At 36.9% G+C, this 8,317-nt stretch overlaps 1 pseudogene across 1 annotated transcript; it reads right to left on the bottom strand.

Annotated features, from left to right (window-relative positions):
* Positions 1 to 278: 278 nt before the first annotated feature.
* On the bottom strand, positions 279 to 5,043 carry LOC149927007 (very long chain fatty acid elongase 6 pseudogene; annotated as a pseudogene). Its single transcript, XR_016473848.1, has 2 exons — positions 4,458 to 5,043; positions 279 to 1,474 (listed from the first exon to the last, which is right to left on the bottom strand). The product of XR_016473848.1 is annotated as a very long chain fatty acid elongase 6 pseudogene (transcript).
* Between the last annotated feature and the right edge of the window lie 3,274 nt (positions 5,044 to 8,317).

The following is an 8,317-nucleotide window of genomic DNA, read 5'->3' as shown; positions in this document are numbered from 1 at the left end:
TCCTTTTATATACGCTAAAGCTTTTAATAAGCTATTTGCGTTAGAAATTGTTTATAATAATGGTTACCACAATTTTAAACCAGCGTTTAATTAAATATGTTGTTGGATCGCTGTCGAAGTTGCGTTATTAAAAATCGCTTGATGCATTTTAGGAGTTTCCTAGTTTCGACGAAAGTTGGTAAACGCGATAACTTCTCAACCGTTGGTTGTAGAGGGATAATTTTTCCACTTTCTAAATATGAACCGACCATTGTGAATTCAAAAACGCGCGAGGCAGTGCCGTAGAACCAATATTTAAAACGTTGTCAAAAATGAGTTTTGACGGTACCCGCCAAAACTATTAATTTTTGGCGGACGAAACCCATAAATAACGAAAGATATTGGAAAATAAATAATAGTTGCAATTGGTTTCATCGATCTATCTATTATAGTTTTCTAGCAGAATTAAAAAGAGGGCAAAAATTTCACCTGTCGAAGACTTTTTAAACAGAGTGTACATCGGGCTTCGTATGCATTTTACTTCCGCTCGCTCGCGTCTCACGAAGACTTTTCCTTTTTTTTCGGAAGTAAATTATTTCCCGAAAAGCCATACTTGTAGAACAATAGCACTTCTCTCCGGCAGTTTAAGAATATTTCTTTTGTTCGAATTTCAAGGTCGTCGATCTTTCGTTGGAAACGTAACTATGGACAAAGAAATTAACGAAGAACACGAAGAACGTGCCGTACCCGAACAAAATGGCCGCGACACTTTCCGGGTTCATTTGACACTGCCCACCATTTATCAGAACGAAAGCCGCGTAGACACCGCAGGCGAGAATAATTACCATTTGCGATATTTGGGCTGTTGTGATAACAAAGGCGATTGCGCGGGGAATTTGTATGGTCATTGCTCGCAGGGCGTAGTAGCCGTACATCACCGCGTGTATGGAAAGGTTCAAGCTCATCATCCATCTTGATATGGACGGGTAATCGGACGAAATATAAAAGGAGAGGCACAACGTGACGACGTGGTGGAACCAATGAAGAACTTCGAGTTTCTGCTTGCGGGCGACGATGAAAGCGGTGTCGGCCAATTCGGGAATTTTGGACATGATGAAGGCCATTCCCCAGAAGCCACTGATCTTGTTGGCGTAGTCAAATCTCGTGCAAACTGAATGATGAAGACCGTATTCCTTCAGGACGTGGACCAGTTCCGGGACCACTCTGTAGGCGCCGATCAAACTGAACACGGACAGGACGACGTTCCAAACGATCAGGAATTTGCGAACTCTCAGCGGTGGACGGTTCTTCATGTAGCGCTTGCCAGCAAAAACGGCGCACAGGTAAAAGACGCCCATGTACCAACAGAGAGTCCAATTTCGGCTCAACCATTCTAGAGTTACCAAAAGGTCGAAATTATCCTCAAAAGGGAAAATGAAATCGTACGTCGGAGAGTTTGGGAAGCGGATTGTTCTGGCGATTGTCTTCATGATCGCTATTGAAATTAATATATTTTCATTAATCGACTACAAAAATTTTCAACATTTTACTCATAAAGTTATCTAATTAAAATATTATTGCGATAACGGTGCTGAATGGAAAGTGGAGTGCAACGATAAAGACGGTAAACACGTTGCCTCAAGGCAAATTATACTTTTGGGATCAGCTCACCGAAATACGTTACCTTTAAAATATTAAATATGCAATTTCAGAATTATTGGCGCTTACTACCTAATTGAACACCATTTTTCGTTTTCCAATTTTATTGGGTACATTAATTTCTCAAATTAAGTTCGAATTTATTGAAAAATATATTTTTAGTTTGTGGTGCACGGTAAATTTTTAATTTTAAGTGAGGGTTTTAGCCAATTCGCCGGACCATATTGTCTCTCGTAATCGGTCTCTAAATATGTAATCTCATCGAAATATTCAACGGCGGTTAATAATGATGGCGAAGGGGTTGTTCAAAATGCTTTTTTTAAATTAAAAATACAAAATACTTTTTCCATAACTCAAAATGCTAAATACTTTTTCCATAACTCAAAATGCTAAATACTTTTTCCATAACTCAAAATGCTAAATACTTTTTCCATAACTCAAAATGTAAAATACTTTTTCCATAACTCAAAATGCTAAATACTTTTTCCATAACTCAAAATGCTAAATACTTTTTTCATAACTCAAAATGCAAAATGTAAAATGCAAAATACTTTTTCCATAACTCAAAATGTAAAATACTTTTTCCATAACTCAAAATGCTAAATACTTTTTCCATAACTCAAAATGCTAAATACTTTTTTCATAACTCAAAATGCAAAATGTAAAATGCAAAATACTTTTTCCATAACTCAAAATGTAAAATACTTTTTCCATAACTCAAAATGCTAAATACTTTTTCCATAACTCAAAATGCTAAATACTTTTTTCATAACTCAAAATGCAAAATGTAAAATGCAAAATACTTTTTCCATAACTCAAAATGTAAAATACTTTTTCCATAACTCAAAATGCTAAATACTTTTTCCATAACTCAAAATGCTAAATACTTTTTTCATAACTCAAAATGCAAAATGTAAAATGCAAAATACTTTTTCCATAACTCAAAATGTAAAATACTTTTTCCATAACTCAAAATGCTAAATACTTTTTTCATAACTCAAAATGCAAAATGTAAAATACAAAATACTTTTTCCATAACTCAAAATGTAAAATACTTTTTCCATAACTCAAAATGCTAAATACTTTTTCCATAACTCAAAATGCTAAATACTTTTTTCATAACTCAAAATGCAAAATGTAAAATGCAAAATACTTTTTCCATAACTCAAAATGTAAAATACTTTTTCCATAACTCAAAATGCTAAATACTTTTTCCATAACTCAAAATGCTAAATACTTTTTTCATAACTCAAAATGCAAAATGTAAAATACAAAATACTTTTTCCATAACTCAAAATGTAAAATACTTTTTCCATAACTCAAAATGCTAAATACTTTTTCCATAACTCAAAATGCTAAATACTTTTTTCATAACTCAAAATGCAAAATGTAAAATGCAAAATACTTTTTTCATAACTCAAAATGCAAAATGCAAAATGCAAAATACTTTTCATAACTCAAAATGCAAAATGTAAAATGCAAAATACTTTTTCCAGGCTGGGGGAGGAAGCTAAGTCTGAAAGGTTTGGGGAGCCTGGGGAAGGAAGCGAAGTCTAAAAAGTTTGGGGAGGCGGGAGGAGGAAGCGAAGACTGAAACGTTTGGGGAAGCTGGGAGAGGAAGCTAAGTCTGAAAGGTTGGGGAAACTGAGGGAGGAAGCTAAGTCTGAAAGGTTTGGGGAGGCTGGGGGAGGAAGCGAAGACTGAAAGGTTTGGGGAAGCTGGGGAGGAAGCGAAGTCTGAAAGGTTGGGGAGGTTGAGGGAGGAAGCTAAGTCTGAAAGGTTTGGGGAGGCTGGGGGAACCTGGGGAGGAAGCTAAGTCTGAAAGGTTTGGGGAGGCTGGGGGATGAAGCGAAGACTGAAAGGTTTGGGGAGGCTGGTGTAGGAAGCCATATGTAAAAGGCTTGGGGAGGTTGGGGAGGAAGCGAAGACTGAAAGGTTTGGGGAAGCTGGGGAGGAAGCGAAGTCTGAAAGGTTGGGGAGGTTGAGGGAGGAAGCTAAGTCTGAAAGGTTTGGGGAGGCTGGGGGAACCTGGGGAGGAAGCTAAGTCTGAAAGGTTTGGGGAGGCTGGGGGATGAAGCGAAGACTGAAAGGTTTGGGGAGGCTGGGGGAGGAAGCGAAGTCTGTAACGTTTAGGGAGGCTGGGGGGGAAGCGAAGTCTGAAAAGTTTGGAGAGGCTAGGGGAGGAAGCTAAGTCGGAAATGTTTGGGGAGGCTAGTGTAGGAAGCCATATCGGAAAGGTTTGGGGAGGCTGGTGTAGGAAGCCATATGTAAAAGGCTTGGGGAGGTTGGGGAGGAAGCGATATCTAAAAGGTTTGGGGAGGCTGGGGGAGGAAGCGATATCTAAAATGTTTGGGGAGGCTATGGGAGGAAGCGATATCAGAATGTTTTGGGTAGGCTGGTTGGAAAAGTGAAGTCTGAAAAGTTTGGGGAGGCTGGGGTGGAAGCGATATCTGAAACGTTTCAGAAGCTTAAATTTCGGTTTCTTCTAAGACGTTGCGCGAACTGAAAAAAATAGATTATTGATCAGAATTTAATTTAAAAAAAACCATAGGGTTTTTTTAATCAACTGGTTTAAACCATGATTTAAGCCATAGTTTTAACCAGTGGTTTAACCCAGCCAACCCTGGTTTGAGCCGGTGTTCCATCCGTTTTGAAGCCTCCAGGCAAGCGACCTGATGGGATGTCCCTTGTTCCCTGAACCGCCGGAAAATCATTGGTGTGGGACTTTACCTGCTCTGACCCTTTGGCGCACCTCCCTCTAAGGTATTTTTTTGTAATAGTATACAATCTTTTTCGCGCCTTTATTTGACCCTTCTTACTTTCTTCCCGCTAGTCGGCCATTGCCTCTGCCCTCAGCGGGGAGTCTAGCATCCACTCTTTGGGTATCCGTAATGGAGAATGGGGGCTGAAAGGGGAAAAGCAAACATGGACGCGTCCTGGAAAATACCGCGATAAAGAGTGTATATAACTGTTTGTAATTTGATCATGAAATGAAAATGGAAAAGGTTTTTATATAAAAAAAATATAAATTCACCGTTCCAGTGATAGATTATCTTTGACCGTTTCAAACGGTACGCGTTGTCGTCTTCAAGTTCGGATAACCGGATTTTTACTTTATTTATTCAAATTGTTTAGACAGCAAGGTCTGAAAACGAGTTTGATAAACTGAACTGAACTGAATTTTTCAGACTCTACCCCACCCCATTTCATTGCCCCCACAAGTAGGGAATCGAGTGTCTCTACCGTCGGCCATGGGAAATTCTAGAGATCTCCAGTCTAGGGTACGTAGGTATAGATTATCTTTGTTTGTACTCTTTACGGCAAATTTCCCCGTAGACGGAAAATTTATACTTTAATTTATTTAAATTTATTAACTTTCTTCTTGAGATTTCATTCGGCGCGAAATCACATGTCGCATTACGTCAACAGGGACGTATTGCGACATGTGATTTCGCGCCCAATGAAATCTCAAGAAGAAAGTTGAAAGGAAGAAGGCGTGTCACAACTTTCCTAGGAAAGTCTGCAGAATACCCCATCGCAGCTTACAGATCGATCTTACATTACCCTTCAACAATTAAGTCTAGAAGGGTCAGTGAATCAAAATAATTTATCATGCCATCGGTAGCACATTTTAAATTTTGGAAATCGGAGTAATTTTCCCATTTTAGTGGTTTTTCGCCTTAAAATCTGCATTATTTTTTAAATGAAGACCAATTTGGTTCAAAATTATATTTTAGTTAATAATTATCATTTCTGAACTACGTTTTTTTAATTTAAAGGGAGATTTCTGTCCGATTTGCGGGACCCGAAAACCCGCGTATGAATGTTTGAATTTCGTGCCAATTGATACAGACGTTCGCTACCTTATTTCCAAAACCAAGTATCTCTAAACATTCGGTTTGTCTAAAAATTAATTTAAATTAACTTGTTTGCGTTTCGCTACCTTATTTCCAAAACCAGGTAACTCAAAAAAATCGTTTTGTCGAAAAATTTGGTCTTAATTATTTACATGTTAATAAAAACCACCTATGATCTATAATGCATTTAAAATACGTGAATAGGCAGAAACTTCCATAATAAAAAGGGGACAATACTTACGAAATACTTGAACCAATAAGTGTTCGAAGATAAAATTAAATTCCGATACTCGGACTAATAGATCTTAGAGTTAAAAACCAATTAAAATGGAATTTAAATAGCCAGAATTTCCAGCGGAAGACTCGTTTCGTCCTAGTTGGAGCTCATCAGTTCCGCGCAGGGAATCTGGCTTGCGACTAAACCGAAAAGAAAAGCCTATACATGAAAAATTTCAAAAAACGCGTTGCGTAGCAATGGAAAGCTGAATAGAGAGATATTGGTGTAGAATAAATTGTACGATAGGTTAAAGTGAATAAAAACCACCTATGGACTTTAATGCAGTTAAAATACGGGAAAAGGTAAAAACGTCCATAATAAAAAGGGGGCAAAAAGCTAAACCCTGGCAATTTAAAGTAATGATAAAACTTATGAAATACTCGAACCAATAGGTGTTCGAGGATAAAAAAAATTGAAAATTAAATGTGTTCGCGTTTCGCTACCTTACTTACAAAACCAGGTATCTCGAAAAATTCATTTTCGATAAAATTCCTGTTGGATTAATGTACAAGATGATTGGAAATTGGTTCAAATTTAAATTTAATATTTAAAATATAATTAAAACATCGGGGTGATGGTGTGTACTTAAAGGTGAGTGACATCTGAAATTTTTAAATAAAGGAGTAAGAAAATATTGTCCCTTTGGCTGGAGGGTTTCTAGGGTAAGCCTTTCACCATCAATAATTTGGGTTACTTACCAAAGCTAAGATTAATTTCCAATGCGTCAATAAAATGTTTTAAAATTGTTTCGGCTACGCATTGTCAAATACCTGAAAAGTCATTTTTGAAATATTACTGTAAAAATATTAAACAAAAACCATTGTTCATTGAAATATAAGTATAATAAAAGTAAAACACTCCGAAAAGCGTCCCATTGAACAAATTCTCAACAAATTTGCTCTACCATAGTATCTTCGATTTATTTAGTTTCATAAAATAACATAATTCCCACTTAAAGACGAACGACCAAGCTTTTCCAAATATCACCTTATTTGCGTATCAAAAGATCAAAAAGACGTTCAATATACTTACACGTACCTTATTTTGCCTTGAAAAAATAGTTTTTGGCTCAAAAAGTTGAAACGCAAAATAACTCAAAGTATTTGGGTTTGAATTTTCGCCGCCATCTTAAGGTGTATCGCCAGCGCCAGTACTACCTTAGTGAATGATTTGCGAACTAGCCTAACTTTTAAAATCGCGCAATTTAGGCTTAGGTCTCTTATAACTGGAACGCGCCGCGAGTACAAAAATAAAAAAACTAAATCTTTCGCGTCTTCAGCAGCGCGCGCTTTTAAATTATTTTTCAATTTTAATCAAGCAAGGAGTGTCTCACCGATTTCTCACCAGGTGTCGCAGCGGACGCGCGCTTTTCAATTTCATGAAATTTCTTTATTTTATTAAAAACTAGCTTTAATACCCGGCTTCGCCCGGGGTCTTAGTTTTAATGAATTAGATCTGATTTGTACGTAAGAAAGGTAAACGCTGTAGCAAAAACGTAACACGCGTAGCAAAAAGTCCTGAACTACTTAAAAATCCCAACTAAACCTCCCCCTCTAAGAAGTCCCTTTCTTTGACACTAACTCCACTTCTACGAATTTCACACTAACCCGCTCAAAAAGTTTAAAGGTCGGGACGGGCGCAAGGAACTCAAGAGAGGAAAACAAACCGGGTGACGTTTTAAAACAAATAACGAAGTGACCACGCGACATTTAAAAAAAAAAATGATAGAAAATAGATAAGGGAAGCAAATTGGTAGAAGTCGAAAAAAAATTTGAAAGCCGGTTAATAGATAGGGGAAGCAAAGATGCAAAAGTTCAAAGTCGAGTAAAATTAAATGAGTAAAATAATAAAATTTAATTAGATTAATAACCATGTCAGGTATTTGGAATTAGGCGCGTTTAGTTGGAAATCCGGCCCTGAACATTGAGTTAAAATTTCAAAGTTGTAGAGCTAACCGTTCTCGAGTTTTTAGGAACATAACATACAAATAACTAAATAAATAAATAAATAAAAGGACAAACTTTAATAGATTAATATTTTTTGATGCGGTTATCGCCTCAAATTTTAGTTTTTAACGGGCTTTAAGGCTATCTAACTGGTTAAAGCTTGACCGTTCCCCTTTAATTGGTTTTACCGGGTAATATTTTATTTTATTGGAATAGCGTTTGCGCCAGCGCAGTGACTCAAGCGCCATCTACTATCAGAAAAGAGAAATGCTTACTAAATAATTTCCCTTTCTCCCTTACTTACCAAACTTGTGGTTCTGGAAACCTGCCCTAGATGGCGCTAGAATAAATACTGAAGTGGAGTATTTCGCACCGTAAGAGAATTTTATAAGGCAATAGGCTCAATGTGCATAATCTTTGTCATTGACTCAATAGGAGTAACTATAACTTCAAAGTGTCAATGTTAATCCTCTTTTTAATATATAGAAAAAAACTGTATTAAATTTACGGTGTATACCTAACTATCTTTCTAACTATTTTACTACACTTCAATCGTATCCAAAAGCCAGAGAAGATATTGTAAATGCACATTCAATTCC

Source organism: Leiobunum rupestre, chromosome 9 (genome assembly GCF_980474605.1).
Source record: "Leiobunum rupestre chromosome 9, qqLeiRupe1.1.hap1, whole genome shotgun sequence".
NCBI classification, from domain to species: Eukaryota; Metazoa; Arthropoda; class Arachnida; order Opiliones; family Sclerosomatidae; genus Leiobunum; species Leiobunum rupestre.
This window is presented reverse-complemented; position numbering and strand designations above follow the sequence as displayed.